Source organism: Tenrec ecaudatus, chromosome 7 (genome assembly GCF_050624435.1).
Source record: "Tenrec ecaudatus isolate mTenEca1 chromosome 7, mTenEca1.hap1, whole genome shotgun sequence".
NCBI classification, from domain to species: domain Eukaryota; kingdom Metazoa; phylum Chordata; class Mammalia; order Afrosoricida; family Tenrecidae; genus Tenrec; species Tenrec ecaudatus.
The window spans coordinates 84,818,003-84,839,835 of NC_134536.1; the positions used below are offsets into that span (position 1 = coordinate 84,818,003).

A 21,833-nucleotide genomic window follows, 5' to 3' on the forward strand; every position below is an offset into this window, starting at 1 on the left:
GTCCTCATTAGTCATAATCACCTTGACAGCAACTATCAACAACAACAACTGTATAATCTCTTCTCTACAGTAACCAGAGTGATTGTCTCAAGCTGTCAATTAAAGCAAGTCTCCTCTGTGCTTCCAATGGCTTCCCACCTCTCTTACGATAACAATTCATGCCGTGATTTGAACCGGAAAAGATCTGCAAGGAGCCATTCTCCAGGTCACCTGCACCTCTTGTGACACAACTCTTGACTTTCTAAGAATCAGTCACGTTGCCTTTCCTTTCGTTCCGCACAAGTGACATGCTTTTTGGTATCACATGACTTTGTGTGTGTTGCTTCGTCTTCCGACCCCTCTCTCCATTTCTTGATCCAGTCAAAGTGGACCCGTCCACACACCTTTCCTGATGCGTCCCACCTTGGTCACGCTGTTGCATGTTCCCATTGACCCACGTTCCTTCCCTGCAGAGCACGTAGCTCGCTGGTAGTAAATGATACACTCCTGTTTAGGGAGATCTCCATTAGACTGTAAAACCACAATGAGAGCAAGGCCACATCAGCTGTTGCTTCCAACGCATCTTCTGCACTTGACACAGTGATTTATATAAGGCCCACCAAACTCTCCAACACACACAATAGCAAGCACCTTGTCTTCCTCCTGTGAAAAGGCTGCTGGTCAGCAGCCACTACGCCACCAAGGCTCTGCCGGAGGTAGGACAGCAATCACTAGTCCAGCTGGTGTCAGTCAGATTGTTAGACTCAGCAACCCCATGTAGTTCAGAATAGAACTGACTCCAGAGTTTGCCTGGCTGTGACCTTTCAGAAGCCGATTGCAGGGCTTCCTTCCAAGGATCCTCTAGGTCAGTGGTTCTCAACCTGGGGGTTGAAGGACCCTTTCACAGGGGTCACCCGATTCAAAACAGTAGCAAAATGACAGTTATAAAGTAGCAACAAAAATATTTTATGGTTTGGCGGGGGTCACCGCCACACGAGGAACTGTATTAAAGGGTCACGGCATTGGGAAGATTGAGAACCACTGATGGAGGTGGATTCTACCGACCAACCTTTAGTTAGTGCCACCCAGGGCTCTTAGGGAAGGCCAGGTGCTCATTAAATGAATCGGTAAAGGTATAAGACATTGGCTCTGTCCTCAGGGTCTTGGCAGATAACACAAACCCAAACCAAACACACTGCCGAGTCGATTCTGACCCTATAGAACAGGGTAGAACTGCCCTTTTGCGTTTAATATTATAAATCTTTACAGGAGTAGAAAGCCTCATCTTTCTCCTAAAGAGTGGCTGGTGGTTTTGAACAGAGGACATCTCGGTTAGCAGCTCAACTCATAACCCACTATGCTAACAGGGCTCCTTCTGGCAGGTCAGCATCCATATAAAAGGCAAGAAATCACCACAGGGGCTGGACCTCTCAGATCTCGAGATTCAAGCTGAGGTTGAACCCACTACAAATCACAAGCACTTTAGAAAACAAAAGGTAGAGGTGGGTGCTTTTATTTAACAAGTAAAGAGAAACAACTTAGAGATGGTCTTGATAGTTACACAAGGGGAGATGTATATATATATATTCTTAAACATTCGCCACGCTGGTTACTTGGAAATGCCCAAAATAAAGAGAGCTATCAGTTTTTCCTTGTAGCAAATTGTCATGATGATTTTGTTGATTTAACAAGCCCCATATGGACTGTAGCCCCAAGTTTCTGGATCTCTAAAGGCTCCACTCTAAGATTTCAGTTTGATTTTCTCTCCACTGGATGTTTTAAGTCAGTCTCAAGAACGTTTTTGTTTGTTTGTTTGAAGGAGAAGTTTATTCTGCAATCCCGGACAAGAATCCTCAAGAACGTTTTTAACAAAAATAATACCACATCAAAATAGGGAAAACCAATAATTCAATGTACCCAAATCTCATCTAATGTGCTTCTTAACTCAATTATTATAACAGGAACTATCACAACTGTGTTTTCCATTAGACTCCTTTTCGCCATGTATTAAAAACGACACACCCACCTCCCACTACTATAAAATAATTACATTACACTGATTTAATCTGAAACAGAAATTAAAACCTAGAAAACAAATGAAGTAAAGCTATTAAATCCCTAGCCATTTAAAGAAGCTAATGACAAACTGACTCGTCCCAGACTATGTTTGTTTCTGTGCCTGCTAGACAACAAAAACGACAAACGTGGTGGCTTAAAGTAGCAGACATTGATCCTCACCTGTCTCACTAGCCACTTTCATTTCCACCTTGTTGTCTCAAAGTCACTTCTGCTCCACATGCCCACAACCGAACTCCTCTTTCCCCAACCTAGGATCGCTCAGCATTCAGCAGCTCCTGCTGCTGTCCCAGTTGCTCGCCTTCCTGAGGATGCTAAGGGAGAATCTCTTCCTGGACTCTTCTCTAGCTCGGCAGTGGTTGCAGGCACTCCTTGGTTCCTGGCCATAGCAACCCAAACTTTGCCTCCTTCTGCACAATCTCTGCACTTTGTCTCAGCCCCCTCTCTCTCATAGGGATATAGAGGAGTACACTTAGGGTCCATTCACATAATCAGAGCAAGTACCGCCTCTCAAAGTACTTAGCTTAATCTTTTTCTTTTGTCATGTAGGGTGCCAAAGAGTCTGCATGCACTTGATGGCAGTGAGTTTGGGCGTTTTAAGGTAATATTCACTTTTTGCCACATAAAGATCCACAATTTTAAGGATTGGAAGTCTCTATATTGGGGAGCTTCAAAAAGCCCCCGGGGAACGTGGAATTAAGAGAGAAAGAACTCCCCAGGGACACTGACATTTGGGGAGAAGGAGCATTTTCCCACTGACTACACCACCCGGCCAACAAGAGCCACCAGAAAAGTCCCCCTAACAAGACATCCTTAAAGCACCTTGAAGGCAACAAAGCTGCCAAGGCAAAAAAATCCGAAGTAGTCAAAACCGTGAGGGGAAAAATTAGGGCAAAGCAGCAAACATTTGGGGTCTTCTTTATCATGATGGCATTTGCTGAGTGGGAAGCGGTTGCCCTGAGCTCCAAGAACACCCAGGGGAATGGCCTGAAAAAACACGAGCGCTCAGCTGGACCCCACAAAGAGCCATCTGCTCCGGGAATGAAGATAAACTGAGAGCAGGCTTGCCCCGCGAAGACCATAGCCCAGCTCAGAATCAGCACCAGTGAAAGGGAAGTCAAGGAGCGGCTGAAGAGACCCACAAGACGTACGGCCAGTTAGGGGCTCACATCCAGACTCTACCAGGAAGGGCTCCTTCCTCAGAGCACAGAGCAGGAAATAAGCTGAAGAATGACTGCAACACCCCCCCCCCTCCCCCCGTATGCTGACATTCCCCATCGCTTCCAAACACACATGACCAGCACCTGGCTTAGTTCAGCCTCATGCTGGAGCCAGAAGAAACAGAGAGTAGACAGCTAGCTCTAAAGGGGACATTTCAAATATGGCAGCCACTCCTTTGTTGACGCAAAGGGCCAGTCTCTCTGCCAGAGGTGTCTGGGAGGGGCACAGATGCAGTGCTCGCTGTTGCTTGTGTTTTTAAAGGCCAGGCTATCAGTTTATGTTGGAGGCAATGGGCTTGTTTTTTATTTTTCTTCATGATTGTCACAGTGGAAGCCAGAGGGGGTGGGTGGGGGAGCCTGCTGTTGTTACCCCTGTAGAACATGATGTTCTGGGGTTTAAATGGTGTGGATCTGCTTGGAGGATGGCTATACATTCCACAGCAGTTTGCTGAGTCCTGGAGTGGTGCAGACTGTTCATGTACTCGACTGTCTGGGATGTCTGTCTGTCTGGGGCTGCCTCCGAGGGGAAGGCTGCTCTGCTCTCCAACACATGTAGGCCGTATGAGGCCACTTGGTGGCAGCTTGTTGTAGCTGCTTTCACCCCAACTTGCGCACGGCTGAGGGAACAGCTAGGGTCACTGAGATGAGGGTCAATCTGAGGCACAAACTGATGAGACAACAGACTAATGGGAGGGCCATGTCTCTTCCCCGCAGTTCTTGCCCCCTTCGGGGTTGACAAACCCCAAACCCCAACCAAATCCCCTGCCATCAGTTTTGACTCACAGAGCCCCCTGCAGGTTTCTGAGCCTGTAAACCTTCATTCACAGCAGCAGAAAGGCTCATCTTTGCCCACCGAGCAGTGGCTGGATGCCGACTCCTGCCCTTTCGGTTGGCAGCCCAAACCTGAGCCAATGCTCCCCGAGCGCTGGAGTGAGCGGGAGAGGGGAAGGGAGCTGCAAAAGCAGACAGACCCCTGCACTTTATCCTGGACTGTGGGCTGGAGGACAATAGTGCTTCATTGCTGGCCAGGCGCGAGGGGCACTGAGTAATTTTCTTTTTGAAAACGGGATGGTAGGCCAAATAAGTTCGGGACTCTATGCATGCCACTAAGGAGCCTCAAGGGTAACACGCACAGGGAATTCAGTCTGTTTTCATCTGCAAAATCAGTTAGTAAGTCATGGGCAATTTGGGGAGGGGGTTGAAGAAACCCTTCAAATTTTATTTCTCTTGCTCTGGCTACTGCACCAAACATAAGGAACTAGTCACATCCACACTGCTGATAACATCCAAGGCAGCAGCAAACATTTTACTGAGCCAAGTACTGCTCTAAGGATTTAAACTCATTAGTCTCTATAACTCTCCCAAGAAGGCTATTAACATAATTATCCTATGCTTACCCCCAGTTTACAGATAAGAAATTAGGGGTTAAGTAGCTTGCCTACCATCTCAGGGTTCATCTGTGTCAATGCAGATATGGCCCTTCAATCTGAGACTGCCCTACTCCAGAGCCTGTGTTCTTAGTCACTGCAGTCCTGTGTCTCCTGCTGTTGAGTTACATAATGGAGCTGCCTATTTAAACAGAGGCAAACCCAGGCTTGGGTCTGGGAGGAGGGAGTCTGCAGAAAGGCCAGGGAGCCAGCAGGAGCCGGGACTCTGCAGAGCAGCAAGCACCTTCTAGCCCCTCAGTGTGAGCCTCTGAGAAAGGCGCACCATGCTGTGCAAGGCTTCAGGTCCCACTTCCCAATCCAGGCCTGGGGAAGCAGGCATTGGGGAAGGGGTTCCCTGAGGAGATGTAATCCAGTGAAGTCCTGTGGATTGTGTGGATTCAGGAAGAGTCTATGGAGGAACAGGACTCTGGGCCCGTGGTGAGCCTTGCACATATTCCTCTGTGATTTCAGTCCTGCAAGGAGGTGTCTCATTTACAAGGCACACCCCAAACCCACCAGCTTCATGATCAACTCAGAGACAGAAGGATGAAAGGGAGATGGAGATGATTCGACTCCATCTCTATTGCTTCTACATTTCTCCATCCAGGTACTGTGCTAGGCACTAGAAGTTATACTAGAGAAACAAAGCCAAGATCCCCGTCTTCAAGGAACTTACATTCTAGGAGGGAGGGGCAGGTAGAGCAACAAAAAGTGAGAAAAAAAAACAAAACAGGAAACTTGGAATCCAATTTTACCAGAGCCGAAGAACACTGTTGTTCTTAAACTCAGTTGGAAATGAAAATGCTATTGTGGTGGCCAGCGAAGGAGGAAGAGGAGTGGACTTTAACTTGACGCCTTACTCTTCAGTCCTGATTCCTTCTATTGAGGGAATAATCTGGGAGGAGGGGCAAAAGCCTGAGCAGCTGTTTGCTCCCCTTAGAGAGCTCCCGTATGTAAAACCTGTCTTCCCCTGTAAGGCCACGCATAAGGTCGTGTGCTTCCGTCACCCAAAAATCTGAACGTCCTTAGAGCTTAAGTTTGATGCTGTAGCGGTTACATAATCTGTCAACTTGCGAAAGGGTGGAGTCTAGCCTGTCAATCGGGCCATAGCCAATGAGGCCTCCAACTGGGCTTTGCCTTCTCCTGAGGATTCTGAGAACTCCTATATTGCTCCCTGGAGGTGGGAGACTCTGTTTCCACTTCCTACTGACAAACCACATGGAGCAACACTGATGCAGCCAGAGCCCTGGAACTGGAGGAGCAACATGGAGACCCATGACAGTGCTGAGATGCTTCTACCACCACTGGAGTCACAAGACTTTCCACCCATTGGCCTGTGAGCTTCCTGCATTCAGCATCCTTGCATGGCTGTGAGAGTCTAAAGAGGAATTTATGGACTAGTATTGACGCATGGGCAAATATTGGACTTACGGACTTGAGCTGGACTGGTATGGGATGTTTTCTTAATGCACAAATGCTCTTTGATATAAAGTTCTCTTATACATATGAGTGTTCTGGATTTGTTTCTAACACAGATGCCCTCTAAGAACTTGGCCTAAAACCTTCCTCTCATGCTTGAGCCAAGTTCAGCTATGGATCCTCACTGGGGAAGGCAGTGGGAAGGATACTAACTTTGCTACATTTTAATCTTTGCAAAATGCTTTCTTACATACTCTTCTCATCTGGTCCTTATGACAATTCTGTGGAAGAGAACTTGGTAAGGAAATTAATTTTACTTAAAAGAGATGATAGGGAGACTCAAGGCTTAACTGTAAACAATTGGACACCCTCTCACAGAACGGTTACAAGGAAGGAATGAGTCAGACAAAGTGCAGTATAGCACCGATGAAACACACAACTTTCAAAACACACACACACACACACACACACACATACACTCACCCCTTTCATCTAGTTCTTTAATGCTTCCTCCACCCCACTATTATGAACCCAGTTCTACCTTACAAATCCGGCTAGGCCAGAGCATGTGCACTGGTACAGATAAGAGCTCTTTACACAGAGATTTCAGGACAGATAAACCACTCAGGAACAATAATGGGAGCAGTAATACACTGAGGGTAGGTGGAAGGTGCAGGGAGAAGGGGAAACCGATGACAAAGATCAATATATTGCCACCCAGGGGAATGAACAACAGAAACGTGGATGAAGAGAGACAGCAGATGGTGTAAAATATGAAAATAATAATTTCTAATTTATCAAGGGTTCATGAGAATGAGAAGGTGAGTGAGTGAGGTAAAATGAGCTCATACCAAGGGCTCAAGTGGAAAGAAAATGTTTTTAAAATGATGATGGCAACATACCTACAAATGTGCCTGATACAGTTGATGTATGGATTATTACAAGAGCCCCCAATAAAATGATAACAAATAAAAACGATGGTAGGAGAATGACTCCCAGTGTGATTCATCGGCCTGTTCAAGGTTACACAACAAACGCAGACCAGTCCCCATGACAGACCACTGGCACCCCCCAGGACGGCTGTAAAAGAACGAGACACACAGCAGCCAGTGTCGACAAGGAGGCGGAAAAGCTGGAACCCACGGGCACTGTCGGTGAGATGGGAAAGTGGTGTCGCTGCTTGGAAATCAGTTCAGAAGTTCCTCAAAGGTTAAATGTGTGGTTAAACCTTCTGTGATAAAAAACACCTCACTGTCATCTGATTCAGAATGACCCTTTTTTGAATACAGCAGAGCAGACCTGGTCCATGGGGTTTCCAAGGCCAAAGTCCTACAGGAAGCGCCTGCCTCCCCTGCGCCCCTGGGGTGTTTAGACCACAGACCTTTGTGTTAGCAGCTTAATGCTTCACTCCCTGTGCTACCAAGTTTCCGCTGGTTAAACCTTATGACCTGGCAAGTCTACCCATAGATCGTGTGGATAGAATTGTACACTATATGGCCAGTAAACATGAGAAAATGCTCGTGATCGTTAGCCATAAGAGAAATGCAAATTAAAACAATGAGATACCACGGAACACCCTCAAAGATAGACCAATTCAAAAAATCAGCAAGCAACAAGTGTTAGAGGGGCTGTGGGGATACAAGAACTCTCGTCCACTGCTGGTGGACCTGTAGGTATGTACAGCCACTATGGAAATCAATTTGGCGATTTCTCAAACTGATAGAAATCGAGCTACCATACGACTCAGCAATCCCTCTACTGGGCATATACCCAGAAGAGGCAAGAAACAAACCAAGGCCAGACAGCTGTGCTCCAATGTTCATTGCAGCACAGTTCACAATTGCAAGGAGTTGAAAACAAACCAAATTTCCATCAACAGACAAATGAATTAAAAAACTGTTGTACACACAATGGAGTACTACGCATCGCTAAAAAGCAGTGATGAACATATGAAACTCATCACTGCATGGGAAGAATTGGAGGAAATTATGCTAAGCGAAGCAAGCCAAGAGCAAAAGGACAAGTGCAACATGAGTCCGCTGAGGGAAGTTTGTTTATATATATATATATATAGAGAGAGAGAGAGAGAGAGAGAGAACGAACAGAAAAGTAAAAGCAAAAGGGGCACAGGGAAGAAGCGACTACATAAACACTCCAGGGGTGAGGTCCAGGTAGTATGGCAGAGGCCAGACCAAATCCAGGGCTACATATGGAAGAAAGAAAGGAAAAGAAAGGGAGAGAGAGAGAGAGAGATAGGGGGTGGGAGGAACTGGGCACTAACTTACCCAAGGGGAGGATATTGTTTATATCTCCACAGGGAAAGAGAGACCAGACTTCAACCCAGTGCTCCAAGACGTGAATGCAACATACTGGCATGAAACAGGGAACCAGTAGAGAGGTCTGAGGGCCTGGCCCCAATCCCTACTACATGGACAGCCGCCCATCCCCCCAGAAAAATTTACTTCAGAGGACAGCACTGAAGCTACAGCTCAGGGAGAGGCACAGGTCTGATCAGAGCACACAGGAGCAAATAAAAGGGGAGGAAGAGAGAGGGGAGCACATCCTGGCCCACCAAGCCCTGAGGACGATATCTCTGCTCAGAACAGTCAATGACAGAGAGAACCATATGGCTGGCTCCACTAGGAGAAACCCCATTCCTCACTGACCCACAGCCCTCCAGGGGACAACACTGGAGACAACCTGGAGGAGAAAACAGACCAATGGTTCGGGGTGGGGGAAATGGGTGTTAATAAACCCAGGGACAAGGGAACAACAACTGGTCCAAAATCGATGGTGAGGAGGGTGTATGAGGCCTGGTAGGGCTTGATCAAGGACAATGTAACCTAGAGGAATTACTGAAACCCAAACGAAGGCTGAGCATGATACTGGAACAAGAGGTAAGTAAAAGGATATAGAGGAAAGAACTAGGAGACATAAGACTTTTATAGAGGTCTAAATATATTTATATATAATGAGGAAATAGATCTATGTATATATATTTATAGGTTTAGTATTAAGGTAGCAGATGGACATTTAGCCTCTACTCAAGTACTTCCTTAATACAATAGCATTTTGTTCTAGTAACCTTGCATTGTGTAATGCTCACCTTCCTGACATGATCGCTGAGGACAAACGGGTGCATAAGCAAATGTGGTGAAGAAAGCTGATGGTGCCCAGCTATCAAAAGATATAGCATCTGGGGTCTTAAAGGCTTAAAGATAAACAAGCAGCCATCTAGCTGGGAAGCAACAAAGCCCACATGGAAGCAGCACTCCAGCCTGTGTGATCATGCGGTGTCGATGGGATCAGGTTATCGGCACCAAAGAACAAAAAATGATATCATTGTGAATGAGGGGGAGTGCAGAGTAGAGACCCAAAGCCCATCTGTAGGCAATTTCACATCCCCTTACAGAAGGGTCATAGGGAGGAGACAAGCTAGTCAGGGTGCAGTGTAGCAACGATGAAACATACAACTTTCCTCTAGTTCTTTAATGCTTCCTTCCCTCACCCCCCACTCCCTATCCCCCACTAACATGATCCCAATTCTACCTTACAAAGCTGGATAGACCAGAAGATGTACACTGGTACAGAAAGGACTGGAAACACAGGGAATCCAGGACGAATAAACCCCTCAGGACCAGTGGTGAGTGTGATGATACCAGAAGGGGGGAGGAAAGATAGGGTAGAAAGGGGGAACTGATCACAAGGATCTACATATAACCCCTTCCCTGGGGGATGGACAACAGAAAAGTGGGTGAAGGGAGACGTCAGACAGTGTAAGACATGACAAAATAATACTAATTTATAAACTATCAAGGGTTCGTGAGGAGGGTGGGTGGGAAGGAAGGGGAAAAATGAGGAACTGATACCAAGGGCTCAAGTAGAAAGAAAAAGTTTTGAAAATGATGGCAACAAATGTACAAATGTGCTTGACACAATGGATGAATGTATGGATTGTGGTAAAAGTTGTACGAGCCCCCGATAAAATGATTTTTTTTTAAATTGTACAGGTCCTAGTCCGAGCTACCTTCTGACGCTGCCGCCACCGTCCCGCGCTATGCCGTCTGAGAAGACCTTCAAGCAGCGCTGCTCGTTCGAACAAAGAGTGGAAGATGTCCGGCTTATCCGAGAACATCCTACTAAAATCCCGGTGATAATAGAAAGATACAAGGGTGAGAAGCAGCTTCCTGTGCTGGATAAAACCAAGTTCCTGTCCCCGATCACGTCAACATGAGCGAGCGCATCAAAATCATACGAAGGCGCCTGCAGCTGGACGCCAACCAGGCCTTCTTCCTGCTGGTTAGTGGCCACCGCATGGGGAGCGTGTCCACGCCCATTCCTGAGGTGTGCGAGAGCGAGCGGGATGAAGACGGCTTCCTGCACATGGTCTACGCCTCCCAGGAGACGTTTGACATGAAGCCGGCTGCCTAAGGCGGACCAAACCATCTCCAGAATTGTCACCCCTTACCAAGGGGCGGGGAAGGAAAGGGATGTTAGCGCGGGTCATCGGTCAGCCCCTCTAGGCACAGGCCCTCGCCGCTGCGGTGTCCCGCCCACTGGGAGTTGTAGCGTGTTTCCCTCGCGCAGTGCGCGCCCTCAGCTTCAACAGACTATTCTTATTAAACCCAGATGTTGGGTTTACAAATAAAGTGCTTTGCATTTTAAGTTGCCAATAAAATAAACATTGCAGTTACCCTAAAAAAATTGTACATTACACAAAAACTTATACACTAACGTCCAAATATGAACATGGGTTCATGATATTAAAAAAGAGAGAAACTTAAACATCCAGAAACCGATAAATAAAATGTAGCAGAGTCATACAATGAATAGCATTTGTCCATAGAAAGGATTGAAGCACTGATACATGCTACCACATGGATGAATCTCAAACCCATGCTAAGTCAAAAAAAACCCGACACAAAGGGTTATATGTGACATGTGCCCATTTAGATGAATGTCCGGAAAATGCGAATTTATAGGGAGAGGCACAGAGTAGTGGTTGCCTAGGATTGGAGAAGCTGTAGGGAAATAGGGAGGGAATGCTCATTTGTCAGGGTTTCCTTTTGAGGTAATGAAAATATCCTATCATTAGTTCTGAACATGAAGAATAGATCTTGAAGTAGATTAAAACCCACTTTCCAACCAAAACCACATTCACCGCATTAAGTCAATTCTAACTCATAGTGAACCCTATAGGACAGAGTTTAACTGCTCCTATGGGTTCCTGAGCCTGTGAATCTTTATGGAAATAGAAAGCCTCTCCATTCTCCTGAGAGTAGCTGGTGGTTTCAAACTGCTGACTTGCAAATGCCAACCCATTTTTCCACCTGAAATCCACTGTAAGCAGGTAAATAGCATTATAAATGAATAATACCTCATTAAAGTAGTATGGTATGTGAATATCTCAGTAGCTTCCTCATCCACTTATATTAAGAAACAATCAAAAACCCTAAACTTCCCACCTCACCCCCATGCTGTTTCCGCAATATTCAGCCACCATTTGTATCTAACAAAGAAAATGAATGATACCGGAAAAAAATTGTTATTTTTTTGGAAAGACTTTTAAGTGTTCAATTTATGAGGCGGCATCAAAAAGTTTGTGTAAAATTAGAATGAAAAGATAATGGAGTTTATCCACAGACTTCTTGAAGCCCCTTGTATGTGCCTCTTCAAATATTAGGCACACTGAAGACTCCATCAGTCAGGCCAGGCTGAATTATGCTCTAATAATCACCCCCAGTTCTCAGTGGCTCAGTACCAGCAGCTTATTTCTCACCCGGGCTAGTCCATCTAGTGTCGACCGACACAGCGTCCACCACCTGGGGCTTTGCAGGTCACCATGGCAGAGGGAAGGAGTGCCCTGGATTGTCACACACCACTCACTGGTGAATGACCCACAAGCAACACGACCCTTCCGCTCCAAGTCCTTGGCCATGAGCAGTCACAAGACCCCACAAACACCTGGAGGCCAGGAAGGGCTAGCCCATCACCTGCCCAGAACACAGAAAGCTTGAGCACTGGGAATCAGGAGACTGAGTTTACCGACATGGATTGTGAGGCTAGCATGCCTGGCTCTGATTTCCAACCCAGGGACTCACTAGCCTTATCTCGCCACATCACCTGGCAAGTTCATCTGACCTCTTTGTTCCTCGGCGTTCTCATCCACAAAATGGGGGCCGCCTAACATTTACCTCACTGGCTTGTTAGGAGAGTCACTGAGTATTTCCATCGGTAAGGAACTTGGGCCAGTGCAAGACCTCTCACTTTCCACGTAGGAGACCCATAGGGCTCCCCTCCTGGCCAATGAGCCTCAGGCACAGTCACCACCCACCCACATGTTGTCCTAACGCTGAACAAGTGTCAGTGGAGCTTGCAGAGTAAGACAAGATTAAGGAGAAAGAGTAAATCAGCAACACAAGGCTTGTTTAAAGTGCTGATAAGCAAGGATGCTACTAAGGAGTGCCTGACCCCAGCCAAGGTATGTTCAACTGCCTCACAGACACGGGCACTGAACGGAAAACCAAAGAAGGATCGATGTGTTCGAACTAGGGTGCTGGAGAAGAATACGCTAAGTACCACGGACTGCCAAAAGAACAAACAAATGGGTCTTGGAAGAAGTACAGGCAGAATGCTCCTGAGAGGCAAGGATGGCCAGACTTCTCATGTATTTTGGACATGTTGTCAGGAGAGACCAGTCCCTGGAGAAAGACAGCGTGCTTGGTAAAGTATCGGGGCAGCGAGAGAGAGGAGACCTTCCTCCAGATGGACGGACACAGTGGCTGCATTGATGGGCTCAGACATAAGAACGACTGAGAGGATGGGGCAGGACCAGGCAGGGTTTCGTTCTGTTATACACAGGACTGCTATGAACCGGAATCGACTCAGCAGCATGTCAACAACAACAGGAAGAAAGGCAAGCTATTTCTGAAAATCAGCCACTGGAGACCGTTTGGATCACAACAGTCAGATTCTGGTGGGCCCGGGGTCTCTGTGAGTGAGGGCCAACTGGACGGTGGCTGATGACAAGAACAGCGGCGTTTAGAACAGTACCTCAAAGCCCAAGTCACAGCATGGGGGTTTCTCTGACCCATAGCAACCCTTTGGGACCAAGGAGAACAGCCCCTGAGGGCGGAGTCCAAGGCTGCAGTATCTTAATAGGAGCAACCAGCCTCATCTTACTCCTTCTGAGTGGCTGGTGGAGCCGAACTGCTGACTTTGTGATTAGTGACCATAACCCACTATGTTACCGGGCTCCCAGATAGTACCTGGCAAGTGCCAATACCAACAATTAATCCGCAACCTTTATTTTGGTAATTTTCTTTTCAATGCTAATTATCTTTATGTTTGAAACAGTATTCATGAAAATAAAGTATGGGTACAGAATTCAACCCATCAATCACAATGACAATGCCAACAGCAACCTTTATGATCAGAGTACCAAGAAACCCAGGTCTCAGTGAACACCCCCCAGCCTCTAACAAACTGTCCAATCCCTGGCTTCTAGGTTTCTTCCTTATCTCTAAATAAAGGGGCTGAATTAGATGGTTTCCAAGGTTCTCCTTGGAAAGAAACGACTGGAATTTGATTTCATGGGTCACTGATTACCCTGATATGGTATTTTCCATTGTTGATCCTCCCCTTTCAAAAGCACTAGTACATTCTCTACCTTGGCTCAGAGAGCTGACCCTCCTTGGGGCGGCCCTCCCCTAAGTCACTGATCTGAGAAAGTACCCATTGCTGCCAGGAGCCCACCAGGAAGGTGCCAGAAGAGGGACAGGTCCTTGGGTGCACTTGAAAGGAAGTGCCTCTGCTCCCAGGGAGAGAGGTAAACAGTTACCCAGAGGGCATCTGGCCACCACCCAGGCTGGTGAGCTCCCCTCCTCACACCTCTGCCCTCAACGCCTGTGGCAGCCCTCAGCACTCAGACTCCCTGGCAGCCTCCCCTCTATGCCGCCTTCCCACTAGGGTCTCAGAAGGGGACTGCAGGCATCCGAAAAGACACTTCTGTTGTCAAGTCTTGCCCTACTGCAGAGCCAGGAGCAGGAATACCAAATGAAAAATTAGGAAGCTACACTGAGAGAGAGAGAGAGAGAGAGAGAGAGAGAGAGAGAGAGAGAGAGAGAGAGAGAGAGAACACTCTGTCAGTGGAACAAAGCTTTCACCTGTGCAGAGCCGTTGACAATATTTAACACCCTGAATGTGTGCACAAACCCAAAGGTACCTAGGAAACGACATCTGACAGTGGTGCTGCTGTGGATGGTCATGTCTCGTGATGTCAGTCTCACGGACTGAGTGAGGTCCTCCTCCTCTTCTGGACTCATTAAAATCACTGCCACCAATGTCAACCATTGCCTTCAGTTTGTGGTGGTCAATCGAGTGTGCCTGAGCAATGCTGTCAGTCTTCTTCACACACCATAGGAATTCCTGTCTTCTCATCACCCCCCTAGCTGGTAGGGCTCCCCATCCATCTATAGTTCCTGCCTACTCCAAGCGAGTCTAGCCTTCCCGCCAAACCCTCCCCTGGGTCCCCCACCACTTCTGTGCCACTTGGGGTGACACCACTCAGGTGACGATGCCTTGTGCAGTTCACCCTGACAGCCAGGTGGACTCTGAGTCGGAATCAACGACACAGCAGGTGGCTTTGGGTGCTACTGTCTAATGTTTATGCCAACGGCTGTGTGAGAGCGTCATCGAGGCCATGAATCCCCACGCCAGTTAAGCCCCCAGTGACGGCAGCCCTGAAAACTCATGAAGGACCCTGAGCCAGAACCATGGAAATGGTTAGATAATAATAATTATCTCACTAAATGTAGGGTCATTTGCTACAGAGTAGTAACGAATACAGATGGACATATAGGTCACTGCTGTTTGCTGTCCTTAGGTTGATTTACCTTAAAGCAAACTTAATAAAATGTTAGCGGTAGAATTTAAGTGGTGAGCATACAGGTATTCACTGTAAAATGTTTTCCAGCTTTGCCCCCCCCCAAAAAAACCTCGCTGCTATGGAGTTGATTACGACTCACAGCGACTCTCAGGACAAGGTGGCACTGCCCCCGTGGACTTCCGGACGGTAACTCCTTACGGAAATAGAAAGCCTACTCTTTATCCTGCAGGGTGGCTGGTGGTTGTGAACTGTTCACTCTGCAGCTAACAGCCCAGCATGTACCCCAGGCATTAAGGTTTCAGCATCAAACAGGGGAGCTGCACAAAATAAAAGGGGCCGCAGTGAGACTGCCTTCCCAATTGAAGAGGAGAGGGCTTAAAAGGATTACCAATACACAGCATAGGCTACTTGGGAAGCAGATATCTCTAGAACTTTATTTTAAATCTATTTATTAAAGCATGTATATCTGCTTTAAATTAAAAAGTACCAAAACTTGTTTTTTCAAACCTCCAATTTTCTAAAGGACCCTGCCCATCTCATTGTCATTTTGGGTGTCCACAGGAATGATGCCAAACTCGACAAAGAACTGCCCTTGCATCGAAAGTAACCTGATTTCTTCTGATGAGGCCACTGATGGTCCGTCCTCCTGCTCTCTGCTCTGTGCTCCGTTTGTCCTGACTAGTTTGGTTCCGAAACTTGGTAGGCTCACCTAATTCCCTGCCGTTTAATCCCCTAATGGTTAGAGAAAGATGATTCACTTTCATGGAACACACTTAACATCAAGCAGCAAGCGATAGATTCGTTGTGCATACCTGGGCATGCGAACTCGTCCGACCAGTGTTGAGGCCAGTTTGTGTTTCTCTTCATGTTCAGTTGTACGGTACGACACCTACTCCCGCATGGTTTTTGTTTAATCATTTCATTGGGCCCTTATCACAATCCATACATCCATCCATTGTGTCAAGCACATTTGTTGCCATCATCATTTTCATATCATTTTCTTTCTACTTGAGCCCTTGGTATCAGCTCCTCAGTTTTTCCCTCTCTCCCTCATGAACCCTGGATAATTTATAATTTTTTTCCATATCTTACACTGACCAATGTCTCCCTTCACCCACTCTTGTTGTCTATCCCCCTGGGAGGGGGTTATATGTAGATCATTGTGATAGGTTTCTCTTTCTCCCCCACCGTTCCCGTTCCCTTTCCCTCCTGGTATCACTACTCTCATTATTAGTCCTGAGGGGTTTATCTGTTCTGGATTCCCTGTGTTCCCAGCTCATAGCTGTATCTGTGTACATGCTTTTGTCTAGCCGTGTGTGTAAGGTAGAATTAGGGTCATAATAATGGGGGGAGGAAACATTTAAGAACTAGAGGAAAGTTGTATGTTTCATCGTTGCTACACTGCACCCTGACTGGCTAGTCTCTTCCTTGTGGCCCTTCTGTAAGGGATGTCCAATTGTCTACAGATTGGCTTTGGGTCTCCACTCAGTACCCCCCTCAGCCACATTGATGTGATTTTTTTGTTCTGGGGGCTTGATACCTAATACCTGATCCCATCCACACAGGATCACAGGATCACACAGGCTGGTGTGCTTCTTCCGTGTGGACTCTGTTGCGTCTCAGCTAGATGCTCCTACATGTTTTTTGGGGGGTTTTTTGCAGTTACTCTTATTTTGGTCCTGCATGTTTTTATACGGAATCTCTGTGTGTGTGTGTGTGTGTGTGTGTCTCTCTCTCTCTCTCTCTCTCTCTCTCACACACACACACACTGCCATGAGTCAGTGCTGACTCACAGTGACTCCCCGTGGGGTAACCACTACACCACCAGGGCTCCACAGGAAAAACAGACTGTGAAAATTGCTGTTCATATCAAATGATGAGAATTATCTTTAAACAAGTAGAGGGAGTGACAGGACCCATGAAAGCACTTGGTGATTATCAGAAAGCCAGACTCATTATCCTTTCCAAATACAAGTACCCGGAAACCAGCTGGCCCGCCACGTGGGTCCACACTGTGCATTCCCCAGAAATCTGAGGGGGTCACTACACTGCAGTTGACAGCAAGCCTACCTCACTCCCCAGGGCACAGTATTTCACTAAAGATATGCTTCCAGAACGCTGACAGTTGGATTCGGTGCTTAGCATACAGGTTTCACAGGCCTGGCACATGGTGTCTTCTCAATACCGATGAGTATCAACATACTGAAGGAGAGGCCCGACAATATTCAAGCAAGGTGTAATGGGGCCTGGGACTGGCTTGCTCAAACCTCACCCCATCCTTCTCCTGGTTGGAAAGGAAAGCAAGCTAGAAACTGGATTTGGCAGCCCTGCCACCTGCAGCTAGATTGGGAGGGGAATGAAATCCTGCTAATTAGATGCACCTGTGCAAAATCAGGAAGCAAGGCAGCCTTCTCACTCCCAGGCAAGGGGAGGAAATGGCAGGTTTTACTATGGGCCCGTGCTAGGATTTCTTCCCGCTGTGCCAGCACCCTCTCAAATCAGGCTGCCTAATCCTTGGAACCCAGTTCCAGAGTAGGTTCTTGAACCCAGAGTTTCAGTGAAGTGTTCTGTGCTAATAGCCCCACTGTGGGTCAATTCTTCACTGTTCTGGGCATTTCTCATCTGGTCCCACATGCAGCCTGCTTCTCCAGCACATCCAATGATTCCATGAGTACTCAGCTCCCTGTAACAAAACTCCTCCTGCTTGAAAGACCTAGAATGGTGTGTTTCCTGCCCTGAACCATTACTTATTAGTAACAGAAATTCCAGAATTAATGCGCACATACACATATATATGTACAAATGCAATTATTTGCTTCTAGATCTGTGTTCCATGAGAGCCCTGGTGGTGTAGTGGTTACATGTTGGGCTGCGATCCTCATGATTGGCAGTTCAAAACCGCCAGCAGCTCCTCAGGACAAAGACTTGGCTTTTTACTCCCATCAATAGTTATGTTCTCAGAAACCCACTGTGAGTCACCATTGACAGCAGTGAGTTTGGCTTGGGGTTTTATATTTATGTTCCAACCACTGGATCTCTACAGAGGATGGATGACAATATTTGCTGAAACTGCACAGATTACGCACATGGGTGGACAGTGTGACAGGCAGCACAGATCTCGAGTCCCTGAGTACGAGGCCTGGTAAATAAAGGCAGGACGGCGATCACGTCCACTTTAGGGCTAGTTGGAGCGAAGGACTCACAGGAAACCCTGAAACACAGGCTACGCTGAAGTAAACACGGTGGGCTAATCGGGCATGAAGCTGGTGTGCGCGCATGCGCCTGGCGGGAACCAGGTTTGCAGCTTTGCAGACAAAGCTTCCTTATGGTAATGAGGCCGAGAAAAGGCAAGCAGCTGCGAGGGCGTTGTTCCTGTGCCCACGTACCATTTAATTGAGCACTTCCAGGCTGTGGTTTCACAGTGATTCAGATGCTCGGGTAAAGAGAAAGGCAGGGAGCATCGTATTTGCTGTAAAGTCCGCAATTTTGAGTTCTGTTCCCAACACTCCTGCTACCGGCTGTCGGGCAAGGTCCCTCTTTGTCCCCTGTGTGCGTGCCAGAACGCTCCGACGAGACTTCAAGTTCCTCAGTAACAGTTCTAGCGCCTGAATTGTTCGGTTTCTTTGAAGATCTGCAGAACGCCAGCACTATGTTTATATTTCAACAAACCTCAAAACCATACCGCCAGCTGGATATTATTAACTACACCTGGAATCCGATCACTTCATCTTGGGTGCAAGCCACAGCATCCAGCACTACACTGTCTCTTGCTCCACCTTTCTGCTTCTCCTCTTCTCTACCCCAAGCAACTCTTTTCCAAGTGATCCTCAAACCACAAGTCTACTCAAACCCCTCCCATGGCTTCTCATGATACCCAGATTGAGAGCCCAGGTCTGTACATGGTCCAGAAAGCCTTCTCAGGTCTGACTCCTATTTACAATTGCAGTCACCCACGCCCAGACTAAGGAGCCCTGATGGCATAATAATGGGTTATGCTTGCCACGGCTGACCGCAAGGACAGCAGTTCAGACCCAGGAGCCATTCCACAGGAGCAAGATGAGGCTTCCTGCTTCTTTAGATTTATAGCCACACAAGCTCGAGAAAGCAGGAAGTGACCCCAGTATTCGCTAGCTGCCCTTCCTCCTTTACTTTTCTCTTTCGGATTACTCACCATTTCTCTCCTCACTCATTTTGCTCACTATTTCACCGCCACCACCCACCAGCAGGGTTGTTCCAACGCCAAGTGCTCAAGAGGAGCTCTCTTGCTTGGATCCACAGTCAAAGCTCATAGAAGCAGTAATCAAGAAATCAAACGACATATTGCACGGGGCAGGTCAGCGGCACAAGACCTCTTTAAAGTCACTTTGAGGATTAAAGTGCCCCTGACCCAAGACAGGGTATTTTCCATCACCTCATATGCATGCGAAAGTTGGACAATGAATAAGACAGGACGAATGAATGAATATGAACTGTGCGGTTGGCAAAAATATTCAATGAGCCAAGGGTTGCCAGAAGAACAAATAAACCTGCCTACCAGCCATTCAGGGGGAGAAAAATGAGGCTGTCTGACCCCATATAAAGATTGACAGACTCAGAAATCCAGAGGGGCTGTTGCTGAGAGTGGGAATGACCCAGTGGCAGTGGGTGTATCCACCTGCAGATCTGACTTGCGCTCTTGGCTGTCCCTCATGCATTAGAGTAGAACCGTGGCCCAGTGTTTCCAATGGCTCAGTTTTTTAAAACTAAATGAAATTTTAATTGTGAACTAGGTGGGGGTGGGGTTACATTTCAGACCATTAACTCTGCATTCAACAGTTCAAACCACTCAACACCCCCCCCTCCCATATTCAATCCCAGTGACCACCTCCCCTGATTTGTCTTCTCCTCCTTAGGGAGCTCTCTCCTTCCTTTCACCCAAGTCCTTACCAGTGAGCCTTGCTTCATCTTCTCACCCCTGCCCTCCCTCCCTTGGGGACCTTCCGAATCTGTTGCCTTTGGTGTGTAAGTCTTTGTCTTGGTTTCCACCCTTGCAGTCTCATACAGCATCTGTTCAATGGTTGGTATTTCAAAAGTAGATCTTCTTCCAAGGTGCTTCTAGGTGGACTCGAACTTCCATCTTCTAGGTTAGCAGTTGAGCACATTCACCATTGTATGGGACCACTACCATAAGGATCAATTCATCACCGTCAGATGAGGAACTAGAGAAGTGGGAAAGGTCTTAACATAGGGATATGTACACGACTGCAGATTTTAAACATGGCCCCTCTGACCATCCTAGGCTGACTCCTGCCCTTGAAGCCTTGGTCACCCACATTTCATTACCATGGCATGCCAGGCAAGTCTGTAAGGCCGACTGCCCTTCCTTGGGCTGGCTAGGGGAATCATAATCTGCTTTCAAATACACTCTGCCTAAGGGCAAAACACTTTACATTGCCAGTTTACATCCAAAATGAACTCAATAAAGGCTGAATTTATGTCAAGACCCAAAATGGAGTTTGGGCTCAAACTGTAAGCCATCCAAAAATGCAAAGCCATATTTACTGCCATTGAGAAGGTTCTGACTCACAGAGACCTCTAAGACAGAATACAACTATCGTTGTGGGTTTCCAAGATGATAAATCTTTATAGGAGTAGAAAGCCTCAGTTTCCTCCCGTGGAGCAGTTTACGGTTTCTAACTACTGGCCTGAGATTAGCAGCCGAATGCTTAATCCACTATGCCATCAGGGTTCCTTTGGAAAGCCATAGCCTCCCACAAAGCAGTGCTTAGAATTTAAACTCTAATATATCCCGAGATTCTCACTGCAAAGCCAGGGCTGGCATGAGGTGGATATGTGAACTGACGTGTCGTTAATAGCTTTCTGCCCTTCTCTACTCGAGAGAGGTGCTCACCTCGTCGCCATTCTTCCGATCCTTCCCGGAAGACCCAAGCAACCCAAAGAATATCAGAACCATGTACAGGTCTAATGCAAAAGTCTCAGCCCATCATAACCTCAGTCACGGGTCCTGCAAATTATCTCCCACTCACGATGAAGTCGGGAGAAAGACAAGACTCTCTACTCTCGTAAACATTCAAGTGACCCAATGACGTAGTTCTAGCCTGTCCTTGTGAGTCAAAGTGAACTCGGTGGCAGTGAGTGTTTTAGAGTTCAGGCTGAAAGCAAGAACTCTTACTGCTTGAGTGATAGAAGAGATGCAGGAGGAAGTCTTGCAGCACCAAGAAGAAGCTGAAAGGAGCTACAGGCCAAGGGTTACATAGAAACCGTGAAGGATGGGTCAAATCCTGTTAAAACCATCTTAATCCCCATCTCACTACTCTATCTGGTTGCATGAACTATGCCTTGGGATAAGTGGCCCATTAGCTAGGGAGAAGCAATTGCTCTTGTTATACCCGCAACGAAAATCTCTGTTTCAAGCCTGTGTGATCACGAGGTGCCGAAGGGATCAGTTATCAGGCATCAAAGAACAAAAAATCCTACCATTGTGAATGAGGGAGAGTGCAGAGCGGGACCCAAAGCCCATCTGTAGGCAACTGGACATCCCCTTACGAAAGGGTCGAGGGGAGGATACGAGCCAGTCAAGGTGCAGTGTAGCAACAACGGAACATACAACTTTCCTCTAGTTCTTAAATGCTTCTTCCCCACTACCCCCCACTATCATGATCCCAATTCTCCCTTACAAGTCTGGCTAGACCAGAGGACATACACTGGTACAGATAGGAACTGGAAACACAGGGAATCCAGGACAGATGATCCCTTCAGGACCAGTGGTGAGAGTGGCGATACCGGAGGGTGGGGTGGAAAGGGGGAACCAATTACAAGGATCTA

General features: G+C 47.2%; 1 protein-coding gene and 1 pseudogene across 1 annotated transcript in view; one reads left to right on the forward strand and one right to left on the reverse strand.

The window, feature by feature from the left end:
• ANKRD6 (ankyrin repeat domain 6) overlaps positions 1–21,833 on the reverse strand; it is a 188,990-nt gene that overhangs the window by 98,097 nt on the left and 69,060 nt on the right. The gene's annotated exons all lie outside the window — the stretch shown is intronic.
• Positions 10,170–10,552, forward strand: LOC142452410 (microtubule-associated protein 1 light chain 3 beta pseudogene; annotated as a pseudogene).